The sequence below is a fragment of the Anomaloglossus baeobatrachus genome, unplaced genomic scaffold (assembly GCF_048569485.1).
Source record: "Anomaloglossus baeobatrachus isolate aAnoBae1 unplaced genomic scaffold, aAnoBae1.hap1 Scaffold_419, whole genome shotgun sequence".
In the NCBI taxonomy this organism is placed as follows: Eukaryota; Metazoa; Chordata; class Amphibia; order Anura; family Aromobatidae; genus Anomaloglossus; species Anomaloglossus baeobatrachus.
This window is the reverse complement of record NW_027443525.1, coordinates 176,667-193,748: the sequence shown is the minus strand read 5'-3', so window position 1 is coordinate 193,748 and position 17,082 is coordinate 176,667. Positions and strand designations below refer to the sequence as shown.

Sequence of the window (17,082 nt, the reverse complement as noted above, 5' to 3'; positions counted from 1 at the left end):
TTGATGTATTTTCGGTTTGAACAGTGCACAACATGAAGAGACGGAACACTGGCGGCTTGTCACAATGCCCCCCGATGACATCACAATAGCGCTGCTGCCTAGAAAACAAGCTGCGCAGAAGAAGTTGTTCTTTGGGTGGGAGGGTGGGCTAGTGGAAGGAGGGGGCAATCTCTTTTTTTCCCGGGTGGTAGGGGGATGACAGGAGAAGGGAAGCGGGTGGTGAGAAAGGTACAGAGGGCAGGGTTTGGGGGCTGGGAAGGAAAGGGAAAAGATTAGGGTTTGGGGATGATGAAAGGGCTTTCTACGGGTAAGGATGGCAAAGGGTGGCAGTGACGGAAAGTCAGGCAACCTGTCCTGTCCGTCTTTTTGTATCGTGAATTGGAAAGACTGCAAGGGGGAGGGGAGTTGCTTGCGCCCTAAAGGAGGAGTTATTCAGATTCATTGCAGTGGGCGGCGGCTGCAAAACGCACCATTCTTCTTGTTTTTGCTCTGCAAAGCAGCCTTTTCAAGGGTTGGCTTGGGTGACAAAATGTCTTGTGTAGGCGTGGGTTTGTCTCCCTCTCGCTCTCTCTCCCTAAGATGTGTCCGGCATAGGCCAGGGTGCCACTCGAGGCCCAAACCAATTCTGGTTATCGCTTCTCGGCCTTTTGGCTAAGATCAAGTGTAGTATCTGTTCTTATCAGTTTAATATCTGATACGTCCCCTATCTGGGGACCATATATTAAATGGATTTTTAGAACAGGGAGATGGAAAAAGAGCTTGCTCTGTCCACTCCACGCATTGACCTGGTATTGCAGTACCTCCAGGAACGGTGCACCCCTTCTTAACCCAGTTTCCAAAAGCAGAACTCGATTCACCTGATTCATATTAGCCCGATTAGCGAATTGAAATGAATTTTTATCTAACACACTTTTTACTTGCTTTATTCATCCAAATAGCAAACTCATCACCACTCAACTTCACCAACTCTGCTATGTCCCGTGCAGTATCTTGTTGTCAGTCTAATCTAGATCATGTGTAATTGAATGGAATAGATCCCTTTTGGACAAAGTGGAGTCAGATGCTGCAGTGACCACAGGTGTGAGAGGATCTACAATTGGCATCTGGTGTTATCTCTCTGCTTCCACTCCAAATAAAGTTACCTGTTGTTACCTGAACGTCAAATACTAAGAATGGGCGGCCTATGAAAGAATTAGTACTTTCATTAAGTATACTAAACCGGCTAATTGGGAATAGACAAACTGTAAAAAGCCCTCTGAGAAAGCCCCTCTCTAACCTTTGTTAGTAAGCTTTTCTGTAGCCTGCCTGTTGATGTATTTTCGGTTTGAACAGTGCACAACATGAAGAGACGGAACACTGGCGGCTTGTCACAATGCCCCCCGATGACATCACAATAGCGCTGCTGCCTAGAAAACAAGCTGCGCAGAAGAAGTTGTTCTTTGGGTGGGAGGGTGGGCTAGTGGAAGGAGGGGGCAATCTCTTTTTTTCCCGGGTGGTAGGGGGATGACAGGAGAAGGGAAGCGGGTGGTGAGAAAGGTACAGAGGGCAGGGTTTGGGGGCTGGGAAGGAAAGGGAAAAGATTAGGGTGTGGGGATGATGAAAGGGCTTTCTACGGGTAAGGATGGCAAAGGGTGGCAGTGACGGAAAGTCAGGCAACCTGTCCTGTCCGTCTTTTTGTATCGTGAATTGGAAAGACTGCAAGGGGGAGGGGAGTTGCTTGCGCCCTAAAGGAGGAGTTATTCAGATTCATTGCAGTGGGCGGCGGCTGCAAAACGCACCATTCTTCTTGTTTTTGCTCTGCAAAGCAGCCTTTTCAAGGGTTGGCTTGGGTGACAAAATGTCTTGTGTAGGCGTGGGTTTGTCTCCCTCTCGCTCTCTCTCCCTAAGATGTGTCCGGCATAGGCCAGGGTGCCACTCGAGGCCCAAACCAATTCTGGTTATCGCTTCTCGGCCTTTTGGCTAAGATCAAGTGTAGTATCTGTTCTTATCAGTTTAATATCTGATACGTCCCCTATCTGGGGACCATATATTAAATGGATTTTTAGAACAGGGAGATGGAAAAAGAGCTTGCTCTGTCCACTCCACGCATTGACCTGGTATTGCAGTACCTCCAGGAACGGTGCACCCCTTCTTAACCCAGTTTCCAAAAGCAGAACTCGATTCACCTGATTCATATTAGCCCGATTAGCGAATTGAAATGAATTTTTATCTAACACACTTTTTACTTGCTTTATTCATCCAAATAGCAAACTCATCACCACTCAACTTCACCAACTCTGCTATGTCCCGTGCAGTATCTTGTTGTCAGTCTAATCTAGATCATGTGTAATTGAATGGAATAGATCCCTTTTGGACAAAGTGGAGTCAGATGCTGCAGTGACCACAGGTGTGAGAGGATCTACAATTGGCATCTGGTGTTATCTCTCTGCTTCCACTCCAAATAAAGTTACCTGTTGTTACCTGAACGTCAAATACTAAGAATGGGCGGCCTATGAAAGAATTAGTACTTTCATTAAGTATACTAAACCGGCTAATTGGGAATAGACAAACTGTAAAAAGCCCTCTGAGAAAGCCCCTCTCTAACCTTTGTTAGTAAGCTTTTCTGTAGCCTGCCTGTTGATGTATTTTCGGTTTGAACAGTGCACAACATGAAGAGACGGAACACTGGCGGCTTGTCACAATGCCCCCCGATGACATCACAATAGCGCTGCTGCCTAGAAAACAAGCTGCGCAGAAGAAGTTGTTCTTTGGGTGGGAGGGTGGGCTAGTGGAAGGAGGGGGCAATCTCTTTTTTTCCCGGGTGGTAGGGGGATGACAGGAGAAGGGAAGCGGGTGGTGAGAAAGGTACAGAGGGCAGGGTTTGGGGGCTGGGAAGGAAAGGGAAAAGATTAGGGTTTGGGGATGATGAAAGGGCTTTCTACGGGTAAGGATGGCAAAGGGTGGCAGTGACGGAAAGTCAGGCAACCTGTCCTGTCCGTCTTTTTGTATCGTGAATTGGAAAGACTGCAAGGGGGAGGGGAGTTGCTTGCGCCCTAAAGGAGGAGTTATTCAGATTCATTGCAGTGGGCGGCGGCTGCAAAACGCACCATTCTTCTTGTTTTTGCTCTGCAAAGCAGCCTTTTCAAGGGTTGGCTTGGGTGACAAAATGTCTTGTGTAGGCGTGGGTTTGTCTCCCTCTCGCTCTCTCTCCCTAAGATGTGTCCGGCATAGGCCAGGGTGCCACTCGAGGCCCAAACCAATTCTGGTTATCGCTTCTCGGCCTTTTGGCTAAGATCAAGTGTAGTATCTGTTCTTATCAGTTTAATATCTGATACGTCCCCTATCTGGGGACCATATATTAAATGGATTTTTAGAACAGGGAGATGGAAAAAGAGCTTGCTCTGTCCACTCCACGCATTGACCTGGTATTGCAGTACCTCCAGGAACGGTGCACCCCTTCTTAACCCAGTTTCCAAAAGCAGAACTCGATTCACCTGATTCATATTATCCCGATTAGCGAATTGAAATGAATTTTTATCTAACACACTTTTTACTTGCTTTATTCATCCAAATAGCAAACTCATCACCACTCAACTTCACCAACTCTGCTATGTCCCGTGCAGTATCTTGTTGTCAGTCTAATCTAGATCATGTGTAATTGAATGGAATAGATCCCTTTTGGACAAAGTGGAGTCAGATGCTGCAGTGACCACAGGTGTGAGAGGATCTACAATTGGCATCTGGTGTTATCTCTCTGCTTCCACTCCAAATAAAGTTACCTGTTGTTACCTGAACGTCAAATACTAAGAATGGGCGGCCTATGAAAGAATTAGTACTTTCATTAAGTATACTAAACCGGCCAATTGGGAATAGACAAACTGTAAAAAGCCCTCTGAGAAAGCCCCTCTCTAACCTTTGTTAGTAAGCTTTTCTGTAGCCTGCCTGTTGATGTATTTTCGGTTTGAACAGTGCACAACATGAAGAGACGGAACACTGGCGGCTTGTCACAATGCCCCCCGATGACATCACAATAGCGCTGCTGCCTAGAAAACAAGCTGCGCAGAAGAAGTTGTTCTTTGGGTGGGAGGGTGGGCTAGTGGAAGGAGGGGGCAATCTCTTTTTTTCCCGGGTGGTAGGGGGATGACAGGAGAAGGGAAGCGGGTGGTGAGAAAGGTACAGAGGGCAGGGTTTGGGGGCTGGGAAGGAAAGGGAAAAGATTAGGGTTTGGGGATGATGAAAGGGCTTTCTACGGGTAAGGATGGCAAAGGGTGGCAGTGACGGAAAGTCAGGCAACCTGTCCTGTCCGTCTTTTTGTATCGTGAATTGGAAAGACTGCAAGGGGGAGGGGAGTTGCTTGCGCCCTAAAGGAGGAGTTATTCAGATTCATTGCAGTGGGCGGCGGCTGCAAAACGCACCATTCTTCTTGTTTTTGCTCTGCAAAGCAGCCTTTTCAAGGGTTGGCTTGGGTGACAAAATGTCTTGTGTAGGCGTGGGTTTGTCTCCCTCTCGCTCTCTCTCCCTAAGATGTGTCCGGCATAGGCCAGGGTGCCACTCGAGGCCCAAACCAATTCTGGTTATCGCTTCTCGGCCTTTTGGCTAAGATCAAGTGTAGTATCTGTTCTTATCAGTTTAATATCTGATACGTCCCCTATCTGGGGACCATATATTAAATGGATTTTTAGAACAGGGAGATGGAAAAAGAGCTTGCTCTGTCCACTCCACGCATTGACCTGGTATTGCAGTACCTCCAGGAACGGTGCACCCCTTCTTAACCCAGTTTCCAAAAGCAGAACTCGATTCACCTGATTCATATTAGCCCGATTAGCGAATTGAAATGAATTTTTATCTAACACACTTTTTACTTGCTTTATTCATCCAAATAGCAAACTCATCACCACTCAACTTCACCAACTCTGCTATGTCCCGTGCAGTATCTTGTTGTCAGTCTAATCTAGATCATGTGTAATTGAATGGAATAGATCCCTTTTGGACAAAGTGGAGTCAGATGCTGCAGTGACCACAGGTGTGAGAGGATCTACAATTGGCATCTGGTGTTATCTCTCTGCTTCCACTCCAAATAAAGTTACCTGTTGTTACCTGAACGTCAAATACTAAGAATGGGCGGCCTATGAAAGAATTAGTACTTTCATTAAGTATACTAAACCGGCTAATTGGGAATAGACAAACTGTAAAAAGCCCTCTGAGAAAGCCCCTCTCTAACCTTTGTTAGTAAGCTTTTCTGTAGCCTGCCTGTTGATGTATTTTCGGTTTGAACAGTGCACAACATGAAGAGACGGAACACTGGCGGCTTGTCACAATGCCCCCCGATGACATCACAATAGCGCTGCTGCCTAGAAAACAAGCTGCGCAGAAGAAGTTGTTCTTTGGGTGGGAGGGTGGGCTAGTGGAAGGAGGGGGCAATCTCTTTTTTTCCCGGGTGGTAGGGGGATGACAGGAGAAGGGAAGCGGGTGGTGAGAAAGGTACAGAGGGGCAGGGTTTGGGGGCTGGGAAGGAAAGGGAAAAGATTAGGGTTTGGGGATGATGAAAGGGCTTTCTACGGGTAAGGATGGCAAAGGGTGGCAGTGACGGAAAGTCAGGCAACCTGTCCTGTCCGTCTTTTTGTATCGTGAATTGGAAAGACTGCAAGGGGGAGGGGAGTTGCTTGCGCCCTAAAGGAGGAGTTATTCAGATTCATTGCAGTGGGCGGCGGCTGCAAAACGCACCATTCTTCTTGTTTTTGCTCTGCAAAGCAGCCTTTTCAAGGGTTGGCTTGGGTGACAAAATGTCTTGTGTAGGCGTGGGTTTGTCTCCCTCTCGCTCTCTCTCCCTAAGATGTGTCCGGCATAGGCCAGGGTGCCACTCGAGGCCCAAACCAATTCTGGTTATCGCTTCTCGGCCTTTTGGCTAAGATCAAGTGTAGTATCTGTTCTTATCAGTTTAATATCTGATACGTCCCCTATCTGGGGACCATATATTAAATGGATTTTTAGAACAGGGAGATGGAAAAAGAGCTTGCTCTGTCCACTCACGCATTGACCTGGTATTGCAGTACCTCCAGGAACGGTGCACCCCTTCTTAACCCAGTTTCCAAAAGCAGAACTCGATTCACCTGATTCATATTAGCCCGATTAGCGAATTGAAATGAATTTTTATCTAGACACACTTTTTACTTGCTTTATTCATCCAAATAGCAAACTCATCACCACTCAACTTCACCAACTCTGCTATGTCCCGTGCAGTATCTTGTTGTCAGTCTAATCTAGATCATGTGTAATTGAATGGAATAGATCCCTTTTGGACAAAGTGGAGTCAGATGCTGCAGTGACCACAGGTGTGAGAGGATCTACAATTGGCATCTGGTGTTATCTCTCTGCTTCCACTCCAAATAAAGTTACCTGTTGTTACCTGAACGTCAAATACTAAGAATGGGCGGCCTATGAAAGAATTAGTACTTTCATTAAGTATACTAAACCAGCTAATTGGGAATAGACAAACTGTAAAAAGCCCTCTGAGAAAGCCCCTCTCTAACCTTTGTTAGTAAGCTTTTCTGTAGCCTGCCTGTTGATGTATTTTCGGTTTGAACAGTGCACAACATGAAGAGACGGAACACTGGCGGCTTGTCACAATGCCCCCCGATGACATCACAATAGCGCTGCTGCCTAGAAAACAAGCTGCGCAGAAGAAGTTGTTCTTTGGGTGGGAGGGTGGGCTAGTGGAAGGAGGGGGCAATCTCTTTTTTTCCCGGGTGGTAGGGGGATGACAGGAGAAGGGAAGCGGGTGGTGAGAAAGGTACAGAGGGCAGGGTTTGGGGGCTGGGAAGGAAAGGGAAAAGATTAGGGTTTGGGGATGATGAAAGGGCTTTCTACGGGTAAGGATGGCAAAGGGTGGCAGTGACGGAAAGTCAGGCAACCTGTCCTGTCCGTCTTTTTGTATCGTGAATTGGAAAGACTGCAAGGGGGAGGGGAGTTGCTTGCGCCCTAAAGGAGGAGTTATTCAGATTCATTGCAGTGGGCGGCGGCTGCAAAACGCACCATTCTTCTTGTTTTTGCTCTGCAAAGCAGCCTTTTCAAGGGTTGGCTTGGGTGACAAAATGTCTTGTGTAGGCGTGGGTTTGTCTCCCTCTCGCTCTCTCTCCATAAGATGTGTCCGGCATAGGCCAGGGTGCCACTCGAGGCCCAAACCAATTCTGGTTATCGCTTCTCGGCCTTTTGGCTAAGATCAAGTGTAGTATCTGTTCTTATCAGTTTAATATCTGATACGTCCCCTATCTTGGGACCATATATTAAATGGATTTTTAGAACAGGGAGATGGAAAAAGAGCTTGCTCTGTCCACTCCACGCATTGACCTGGTATTGCAGTACCTCCAGGAATGGTGCACCCCTTCTTAACCCAGTTTCCAAAAGCAGAACTCGATTCACCTGATTCATATTAGCCCGATTAGCGAATTGAAATGAATTTTTATCTAACACACTTTTTACTTGCTTTATTCATCCAAATAGCAAACTCATCACCACTCAACTTCACCAACTCTGCTATGTCCCGTGCAGTATCTTGTTGTCAGTCTAATCTAGATCATGTGTAATTGAATGGAATAGATCCCTTTTGGACAAAGTGGAGTCAGATGCTGCAGTGACCACAGGTGTGAGAGGATCTACAATTGGCATCTGGTGTTATCTCTCTGCTTCCACTCCAAATAAAGTTACCTGTTGTTACCTGAACGTCAAATACTAAGAATGGGCGGCCTATGAAAGAATTAGTACTTTCATTAAGTATACTAAACCGGCTAATTGGGAATAGACAAACTGTAAAAAGCCCTCTGAGAAAGCCCCTCTCTAACCTTTGTTAGTAAGCTTTTCTGTAGCCTGCCTGTTGATGTATTTTCGGTTTGAACAGTGCACAACATGAAGAGACGGAACACTGGCGGCTTGTCACAATGCCCCCCGATGACATCACAATAGCGCTGCTGCCTAGAAAACAAGCTGCGCAGAAGAAGTTGTTCTTTGGGTGGGAGGGTGGGCTAGTGGAAGGAGGGGGCAATCTCTTTTTTTCCCGGGTGGTAGGGGGATGACAGGAGAAGGGAAGCGGGTGGTGAGAAAGGTACAGAGGGCAGGGTTTGGGGGCTGGGAAGGAAAGGGAAAAGATTAGGGTTTGGGGATGATGAAAGGGCTTTCTACGGGTAAGGATGGCAAAGGGTGGCAGTGACGGAAAGTCAGGCAACCTGTCCTGTCCGTCTTTTTGTATCGTGAATTGGAAAGACTGCAAGGGGGAGGGGAGTTGCTTGCGCCCTAAAGGAGGAGTTATTCAGATTCATTGCAGTGGGCGGCGGCTGCAAAACGCACCATTCTTCTTGTTTTTGCTCTGCAAAGCAGCCTTTTCAAGGGTTGGCTTGGGTGACAAAATGTCTTGTGTAGGCGTGGGTTTGTCTCCCTCTCGCTCTCTCTCCCTAAGATGTGTCCGGCATAGGCCAGGGTGCCACTCGAGGCCCAAACCAATTCTGGTTATCGCTTCTCGGCCTTTTGGCTAAGATCAAGTGTAGTATCTGTTCTTATCAGTTTAATATCTGATACGTCCCCTATCTGGGGACCATATATTAAATGGATTTTTAGAACAGGGAGATGGAAAAAGAGCTTGCTCTGTCCACTCCACGCATTGACCTGGTATTGCAGTACCTCCAGGAACGGTGCACCCCTTCTTAACCCAGTTTCCAAAAGCAGAACTCGATTCACCTGATTCATATTAGCCCGATTAGCGAATTGAAATGAATTTTTATCTAACACACTTTTTACTTGCTTTATTCATCCAAATAGCAAACTCATCACCACTCAACTTCACCAACTCTGCTATGTCCCGTGCAGTATCTTGTTGTCAGTCTAATCTAGATCATGTGTAATTGAATGGAATAGATCCCTTTTGGACAAAGTGGAGTCAGATGCTGCAGTGACCACAGGTGTGAGAGGATCTACAATTGGCATCTGGTGTTATCTCTCTGCTTCCACTCCAAATAAAGTTACCTGTTGTTACCTGAACGTCAAATACTAAGAATGGGCGGCCTATGAAAGAATTAGTACTTTCATTAAGTATACTAAACCGGCTAATTGGGAATAGACAAACTGTAAAAAGCCCTCTGAGAAAGCCCCTCTCTAACCTTTGTTAGTAAGCTTTTCTGTAGCCTGCCTGTTGATGTATTTTCGGTTTGAACAGTGCACAACATGAAGAGACGGAACACTGGCGGCTTGTCACAATGCCCCCCGATGACATCACAATAGCGCTGCTGCCTAGAAAACAAGCTGCGCAGAAGAAGTTGTTCTTTGGGTGGGAGGGTGGGCTAGTGGAAGGAGGGGGCAATCTCTTTTTTTCCCGGGTGGTAGGGGGATGACAGGAGAAGGGAAGCGGGTGGTGAGAAAGGTACAGAGGGCAGGGTTTGGGGGCTGGGAAGGAAAGGGAAAAGATTAGGGTTTGGGGATGATGAAAGGGCTTTCTACGGGTAAGGATGGCAAAGGGTGGCAGTGACGGAAAGTCAGGCAACCTGTCCTGTCCGTCTTTTTGTATCGTGAATTGGAAAGACTGCAAGGGGGAGGGGAGTTGCTTGCGCCCTAAAGGAGGAGTTATTCAGATTCATTGCAGTGGGCGGCGGCTGCAAAACGCACCATTCTTCTTGTTTTTGCTCTGCAAAGCAGCCTTTTCAAGGGTTGGCTTGGGTGACAAAATGTCTTGTGTAGGCGTGGGTTTGTCTCCCTCTCGCTCTCTCTCCCTAAGATGTGTCCGGCATAGGCCAGGGTGCCACTCGAGGCCCAAACCAATTCTGGTTATCGCTTCTCGGCCTTTTGGCTAAGATCAAGTGTAGTATCTGTTCTTATCAGTTTAATATCTGATACGTCCCCTATCTGGGGACCATATATTAAATGGATTTTTAGAACAGGGAGATGGAAAAAGAGCTTGCTCTGTCCACTCCACGCATTGACCAGGTATTGCAGTACCTCCAGGAACGGTGCACCCCTTCTTAACCCAGTTTCCAAAAGCAGAACTCGATTCACCTGATTCATATTAGCCCGATTAGCGAATTGAAATGAATTTTTATCTAACACACTTTTTACTTGCTTTATTCATCCAAATAGCAAACTCATCACCACTCAACTTCACCAACTCTGCTATGTCCCGTGCAGTATCTTGTTGTCAGTCTAATCTAGATCATGTGTAATTGAATGGAATAGATCCCTTTTGGACAAAGTGGAGTCAGATGCTGCAGTGACCACAGGTGTGAGAGGATCTACAATTGGCATCTGGTGTTATCTCTCTGCTTCCACTCCAAATAAAGTTACCTGTTGTTACCTGAACGTCAAATGCTAAGAATGGGCGGCCTATGAAAGAATTAGTACTTTCATTAAGTATACTAAACCGGCTAATTGGGAATAGACAAACTGTAAAAAGCCCTCTGAGAAAGCCCCTCTCTAACCTTTGTTAGTAAGCTTTTCTGTAGCCTGCCTGTTGATGTATTTTCGGTTTGAACAGTGCACAACATGAAGAGACGGAACACTGGCGGCTTGTCACAATGCCCCCCGATGACATCACAATAGCGCTGCTGCCTAGAAAACAAGCTGCGCAGAAGAAGTTGTTCTTTGGGTGGGAGGGTGGGCTAGTGGAAGGAGGGGGCAATCTCTTTTTTTCCCGGGTGGTAGGGGGATGACAGGAGAAGGGAAGCGGGTGGTGAGAAAGGTACAGAGGGCAGGGTTTGGGGGCTGGGAAGGAAAGGGAAAAGATTAGGGTTTGGGGATGATGAAAGGGCTTTCTACGGGTAAGGATGGCAAAGGGTGGCAGTGACGGAAAGTCAGGCAACCTGTCCTGTCCGTCTTTTTGTATCGTGAATTGGAAAGACTGCAAGGGGGAGGGGAGTTGCTTGCGCCCTAAAGGAGAAGTTATTCAGATTCATTGCAGTGGGCGGCGGCTGCAAAACGCACCATTCTTCTTGTTTTTGCTCTGCAAAGCAGCCTTTTCAAGGGTTGGCTTGGGTGACAAAATGTCTTGTGTAGGCGTGGGTTTGTCTCCCTCTCGCTCTCTCTCCCTAAGATGTGTCCGGCATAGGCCAGGGTGCCACTCGAGGCCCAAACCAATTCTGGTTATCGCTTCTCGGCCTTTTGGCTAAGATCAAGTGTAGTATCTGTTCTTATCAGTTTAATATCTGATACGTCCCCTATCTGGGGACCATATATTAAATGGATTTTTAGAACAGGGAGATGGAAAAAGAGCTTGCTCTGTCCACTCCACGCATTGACCAGGTATTGCAGTACCTCCAGGAACGGTGCACCCCTTCTTAACCCAGTTTCCAAAAGCAGAACTCGATTCACCTGATTCATATTAGCCCGATTAGCGAATTGAAATGAATTTTTATCTAACACACTTTTTACTTGCTTTATTCATCCAAATAGCAAACTCATCACCACTCAACTTCACCAACTCTGCTATGTCCCGTGCAGTATCTTGTTGTCAGTCTAATCTAGATCATGTGTATCTGAATGGAATAGATCCCTTTTGGACAAAGTGGAGTCAGATGCTGCAGTGACCACAGGTGTGAGAGGATCTACAATTGGCATCTGGTGTTATCTCTCTGCTTCCACTCCAAATAAAGTTACCTGTTGTTACCTGAACGTCAAATGCTAAGAATGGGCGGCCTATGAAAGAATTAGTACTTTCATTAAGTATACTAAACCGGCTAATTGGGAATAGACAAACTGTAAAAAGCCCTCTGAGAAAGCCCCTCTCTAACCTTTGTTAGTAAGCTTTTCTGTAGCCTGCCTGTTGATGTATTTTCGGTTTGAACAGTGCACAACATGAAGAGACGGAACACTGGCGGCTTGTCACAATGCCCCCCGATGACATCACAATAGCGCTGCTGCCTAGAAAACAAGCTGCGCAGAAGAAGTTGTTCTTTGGGTGGGAGGGTGGGCTAGTGGAAGGAGGGGGCAATCTCTTTTTTTCCCGGGTGGTAGGGGGATGACAGGAGAAGGGAAGCGGGTGGTGAGAAAGGTACAGAGGGCAGGGTTTGGGGGCTGGGAAGGAAAGGGAAAAGATTAGGGTTTGGGGATGATGAAAGGGCTTTCTACGGGTAAGGATGGCAAAGGGTGGCAGTGACGGAAAGTCAGGCAACCTGTCCTGTCCGTCTTTTTGTATCGTGAATTGGAAAGACTGCAAGGGGGAGGGGAGTTGCTTGCGCCCTAAAGGAGAAGTTATTCAGATTCATTGCAGTGGGCGGCGGCTGCAAAACGCACCATTCTTCTTGTTTTTGCTCTGCAAAGCAGCCTTTTCAAGGGTTGGCTTGGGTGACAAAATGTCTTGTGTAGGCGTGGGTTTGTCTCCCTCTCGCTCTCTCTCCCTAAGATGTGTCCGGCATAGGCCAGGGTGCCACTCGAGGCCCAAACCAATTCTGGTTATCGCTTCTCGGCCTTTTGGCTAAGATCAAGTGTAGTATCTGTTCTTATCAGTTTAATATCTGATACGTCCCCTATCTGGGGACCATATATTAAATGGATTTTTAGAACAGGGAGATGGAAAAAGAGCTTGCTCTGTCCACTCCACGCATTGACCTGGTATTGCAGTACCTCCAGGAACGGTGCACCCCTTCTTAACCCAGTTTCCAAAAGCAGAACTCGATTCACCTGATTCATATTAGCCCGATTAGCGAATTGAAATGAATTTTTATCTAACACACTTTTTACTTGCTTTATTCATCCAAATAGCAAACTCATCACCACTCAACTTCACCAACTCTGCTATGTCCCGTGCAGTATCTTGTTGTCAGTCTAATCTAGATCATGTGTAATTGAATGGAATAGATCCCTTTTGGACAAAGTGGAGTCAGATGCTGCAGTGACCACAGGTGTGAGAGGATCTACAATTGGCATCTGGTGTTATCTCTCTGCTTCCACTCCACATAAAGTTACCTGTTGTTACCTGAACGTCAAATACTAAGAATGGGCGGCCTATGAAAGAATTAGTACTTTCATTAAGTATACTAAACCGGCTAATTGGGAATAGACAAACTGTAAAAAGCCCTCTGAGAAAGCCCCTCTCTAACCTTTGTTAGTAAGCTTTTCTGTAGCCTGCCTGTTGATGTATTTTCGGTTTGAACAGTGCACAACATGAAGAGACGGAACACTGGCGGCTTGTCACAATGCCCCCCGATGACATCACAATAGCGCTGCTGCCTAGAAAACAAGCTGCGCAGAAGAAGTTGTTCTTTGGGTGGGAGGGTGGGCTAGTGGAAGGAGGGGGCAATCTCTTTTTTTCCCGGGTGGTAGGGGGATGACAGGAGAAGGGAAGCGGGTGGTGAGAAAGGTACAGAGGGCAGGGTTTGGGGGCTGGGAAGGAAAGGGAAAAGATTAGGGTTTGGGGATGATGAAAGGGCTTTCTACGGGTAAGGATGGCAAAGGGTGGCAGTGACGGAAAGTCAGGCAACCTGTCCTGTCCGTCTTTTTGTATCGTGAATTGGAAAGACTGCAAGGGGGAGGGGAGTTGCTTGCGCCCTAAAGGAGGAGTTATTCAGATTCATTGCAGTGGGCGGCGGCTGCAAAACGCACCATTCTTCTTGTTTTTGCTCTGCAAAGCAGCCTTTTCAAGGGTTGGCTTGGGTGACAAAATGTCTTGTGTAGGCGTGGGTTTGTCTCCCTCTCGCTCTCTCTCCCTAAGATGTGTCCGGCATAGGCCAGGGTGCCACTCGAGGCCCAAACCAATTCTGGTTATCGCTTCTCGGCCTTTTGGCTAAGATCAAGTGTAGTATCTGTTCTTATCAGTTTAATATCTGATACGTCCCCTATCTGGGGACCATATATTAAATGGATTTTTAGAACAGGGAGATGGAAAAAGAGCTTGCTCTGTCCACTCCACGCATTGACCTGGTATTGCAGTACCTCCAGGAACGGTGCACCCCTTCTTAACCCAGTTTCCAAAAGCAGAACTCGATTCACCTGATTCATATTAGCCCGATTAGCGAATTGAAATGAATTTTTATCTAACACACTTTTTACTTGCTTTATTCATCCAAATAGCAAACTCATCACCACTCAACTTCACCAACTCTGCTATGTCCCGTGCAGTATCTTGTTGTCAGTCTAATCTAGATCATGTGTAATTGAATGGAATAGATCCCTTTTGGACAAAGTGGAGTCAGATGCTGCAGTGACCACAGGTGTGAGAGGATCTACAATTGGCATCTGGTGTTATCTCTCTGCTTCCACTCCAAATAAAGTTACCTGTTGTTACCTGAACGTCAAATACTAAGAATGGGCGGCCTATGAAAGAATTAGTACTTTCATTAAGTATACTAAACCGGCTAATTGGGAATAGACAAACTGTAAAAAGCCCTCTGAGAAAGCCCCTCTCTAACCTTTGTTAGTAAGCTTTTCTGTAGCCTGCCTGTTGATGTATTTTCGGTTTGAACAGTGCACAACATGAAGAGACGGAACACTGGCGGCTTGTCACAATGCCCCCCGATGACATCACAATAGCGCTGCTGCCTAGAAAACAAGCTGCGCAGAAGAAGTTGTTCTTTGGGTGGGAGGGTGGGCTAGTGGAAGGAGGGGGCAATCTCTTTTTTTCCCGGGTGGTAGGGGGATGACAGGAGAAGGGAAGCGGGTGGTGAGAAAGGTACAGAGGGCAGGGTTTGGGGGCTGGGAAGGAAAGGGAAAAGATTAGGGTTTGGGGATGATGAAAGGGCTTTCTACGGGTAAGGATGGCAAAGGGTGGCAGTGACGGAAAGTCAGGCAACCTGTCCTGTCCGTCTTTTTGTATCGTGAATTGGAAAGACTGCAAGGGGGAGGGGAGTTGCTTGCGCCCTAAAGGAGGAGTTATTCAGATTCATTGCAGTGGGCGGCGGCTGCAAAACGCACCATTCTTCTTGTTTTTGCTCTGCAAAGCAGCCTTTTCAAGGGTTGGCTTGGGTGACAAAATGTCTTGTGTAGGCGTGGGTTTGTCTCCCTCTCGCTCTCTCTCCCTAAGATGTGTCCGGCATAGGCCAGGGTGCCACTCGAGGCCCAAACCAATTCTGGTTATCGCTTCTCGGCCTTTTGGCTAAGATCAAGTGTAGTATCTGTTCTTATCAGTTTAATATCTGATACGTCCCCTATCTGGGGACCATATATTAAATGGATTTTTAGAACAGGGAGATGGAAAAAGAGCTTGCTCTGTCCACTCCACGCATTGACCTGGTATTGCAGTACCTCCAGGAACGGTGCACCCCTTCTTAACCCAGTTTCCAAAAGCAGAACTCGATTCACCTGATTCATATTAGCCCGATTAGCGAATTGAAATGAATTTTTATCTAACACACTTTTTACTTGCTTTATTCATCCAAATAGCAAACTCATCACCACTCAACTTCACCAACTCTGCTATGTCCCGTGCAGTATCTTGTTGTCAGTCTAATCTAGATCATGTGTAATTGAATGGAATAGATCCCTTTTGGACAAAGTGGAGTCAGATGCTGCAGTGACCACAGGTGTGAGAGGATCTACAATTGGCATCTGGTGTTATCTCTCTGCTTCCACTCCAAATAAAGTTACCTGTTGTTACCTGAACGTCAAATACTAAGAATGGGCGGCCTATGAAAGAATTAGTACTTTCATTAAGTATACTAAACCGGCTAATTGGGAATAGACAAACTGTAAAAAGCCCTCTGAGAAAGCCCCTCTCTAACCTTTGTTAGTAAGCTTTTCTGTAGCCTGCCTGTTGATGTATTTTCGGTTTGAACAGTGCACAACATGAAGAGACGGAACACTGGCGGCTTGTCACAATGCCCCCCGATGACATCACAATAGCGCTGCTGCCTAGAAAACAAGCTGCGCAGAAGAAGTTGTTCTTTGGGTGGGAGGGTGGGCTAGTGGAAGGAGGGGGCAATCTCTTTTTTTCCCGGGTGGTAGGGGGATGACAGGAGAAGGGAAGCGGGTGGTGAGAAAGGTACAGAGGGCAGGGTTTGGGGGCTGGGAAGGAAAGGGAAAAGATTAGGGTTTGGGGATGATGAAAGGGCTTTCTACGGGTAAGGATGGCAAAGGGTGGCAGTGACGGAAAGTCAGGCAACCTGTCCTGTCCGTCTTTTTGTATCGTGAATTGGAAAGACTGCAAGGGGGAGGGGAGTTGCTTGCGCCCTAAAGGAGGAGTTATTCAGATTCATTGCAGTGGGCGGCGGCTGCAAAACGCACCATTCTTCTTGTTTTTGCTCTGCAAAGCAGCCTTTTCAAGGGTTGGCTTGGGTGACAAAATGTCTTGTGTAGGCGTGGGTTTGTCTCCCTCTCGCTCTCTCTCCCTAAGATGTGTCCGGCATAGGCCAGGGTGCCACTCGAGGCCCAAACCAATTCTGGTTATCGCTTCTCGGCCTTTTGGCTAAGATCAAGTGTAGTATCTGTTCTTATCAGTTTAATATCTGATACGTCCCCTATCTGGGGACCATATATTAAATGGATTTTTAGAACAGGGAGATGGAAAAAGAGCTTGCTCTGTCCACTCCACGCATTGACCTGGTATTGCAGTACCTCCAGGAACGGTGCACCCCTTCTTAACCCAGTTTCCAAAAGCAGAACTCGATTCACCTGATTCATATTAGCCCGATTAGCGAATTGAAATGAATTTTTATCTAACACACTTTTTACTTGCTTTATTCATCCAAATAGCAAACTCATCACCACTCAACTTCACCAACTCTGCTATGTCCCGTGCAGTATCTTGTTGTCAGTCTAATCTAGATCATGTGTAATTGAATGGAATAGATCCCTTTTGGACAAAGTGGAGTCAGATGCTGCAGTGACCACAGGTGTGAGAGGATCTACAATTGGCATCTGGTGTTATCTCTCTGCTTCCACTCCAAATAAAGTTACCTGTTGTTACCTGAACGTCAAATACTAAGAATGGGCGGCCTATGAAAGAATTAGTACTTTCATTAAGTATACTAAACCGGCTAATTGGGAATAGACAAACTGTAAAAAGCCCTCTGAGAAAGCCCCTCTCTAACCTTTGTTAGTAAGCTTTTCTGTAGCCTGCCTGTTGATGTATTTTCGGTTTGAACAGTGCACAACATGAAGAGACGGAACACTGGCGGCTTGTCACAATGCCCCCCGATG

General features: G+C 46.7%; 13 non-coding genes across 13 annotated transcripts; all 13 read left to right on the top strand.

The window, feature by feature from the left end:
* Positions 1 to 631: 631 nt before the first annotated feature.
* On the top strand, positions 632 to 822 carry LOC142278535 (U2 spliceosomal RNA). The gene has a single exon (XR_012741363.1). It is a non-coding gene; the product is annotated as a U2 spliceosomal RNA (small nuclear RNA).
* A 1,117-nt stretch (positions 823 to 1,939) lies between these two features.
* On the top strand, positions 1,940 to 2,130 carry LOC142278534 (U2 spliceosomal RNA). Its single transcript, XR_012741362.1, has one exon. It is a non-coding gene; the product is annotated as a U2 spliceosomal RNA (small nuclear RNA).
* A 1,117-nt stretch (positions 2,131 to 3,247) lies between these two features.
* On the top strand, positions 3,248 to 3,438 carry LOC142278533 (U2 spliceosomal RNA). Its single transcript, XR_012741361.1, has one exon. It is a non-coding gene; the product is annotated as a U2 spliceosomal RNA (small nuclear RNA).
* Positions 3,439 to 4,555: 1,117 nt separating this feature from the next.
* On the top strand, positions 4,556 to 4,746 carry LOC142278532 (U2 spliceosomal RNA). The gene has a single exon (XR_012741360.1). It is a non-coding gene; the product is annotated as a U2 spliceosomal RNA (small nuclear RNA).
* Positions 4,747 to 5,864: 1,118 nt separating this feature from the next.
* On the top strand, positions 5,865 to 6,054 carry LOC142278622 (U2 spliceosomal RNA). Its single transcript, XR_012741441.1, has one exon. It is a non-coding gene; the product is annotated as a U2 spliceosomal RNA (small nuclear RNA).
* Positions 6,055 to 7,172: 1,118 nt separating this feature from the next.
* Positions 7,173 to 7,363, top strand: LOC142278621 (U2 spliceosomal RNA). Its single transcript, XR_012741440.1, has one exon. It is a non-coding gene; the product is annotated as a U2 spliceosomal RNA (small nuclear RNA).
* Positions 7,364 to 8,480: 1,117 nt separating this feature from the next.
* LOC142278531 (U2 spliceosomal RNA) lies at positions 8,481 to 8,671 on the top strand. Its single transcript, XR_012741359.1, has one exon. It is a non-coding gene; the product is annotated as a U2 spliceosomal RNA (small nuclear RNA).
* Positions 8,672 to 9,788: 1,117 nt separating this feature from the next.
* LOC142278616 (U2 spliceosomal RNA) lies at positions 9,789 to 9,979 on the top strand. Its single transcript, XR_012741435.1, has one exon. It is a non-coding gene; the product is annotated as a U2 spliceosomal RNA (small nuclear RNA).
* Positions 9,980 to 11,096: 1,117 nt separating this feature from the next.
* Positions 11,097 to 11,287, top strand: LOC142278614 (U2 spliceosomal RNA). Its single transcript, XR_012741434.1, has one exon. It is a non-coding gene; the product is annotated as a U2 spliceosomal RNA (small nuclear RNA).
* Positions 11,288 to 12,404: 1,117 nt separating this feature from the next.
* Positions 12,405 to 12,595, top strand: LOC142278530 (U2 spliceosomal RNA). Its single transcript, XR_012741358.1, has one exon. It is a non-coding gene; the product is annotated as a U2 spliceosomal RNA (small nuclear RNA).
* A 1,117-nt stretch (positions 12,596 to 13,712) lies between these two features.
* Positions 13,713 to 13,903, top strand: LOC142278529 (U2 spliceosomal RNA). The gene has a single exon (XR_012741357.1). It is a non-coding gene; the product is annotated as a U2 spliceosomal RNA (small nuclear RNA).
* Positions 13,904 to 15,020: 1,117 nt separating this feature from the next.
* On the top strand, positions 15,021 to 15,211 carry LOC142278528 (U2 spliceosomal RNA). Its single transcript, XR_012741356.1, has one exon. It is a non-coding gene; the product is annotated as a U2 spliceosomal RNA (small nuclear RNA).
* A 1,117-nt stretch (positions 15,212 to 16,328) lies between these two features.
* Positions 16,329 to 16,519, top strand: LOC142278527 (U2 spliceosomal RNA). The gene has a single exon (XR_012741355.1). It is a non-coding gene; the product is annotated as a U2 spliceosomal RNA (small nuclear RNA).
* The last annotated feature ends 563 nt before the right edge of the window (positions 16,520 to 17,082 follow it).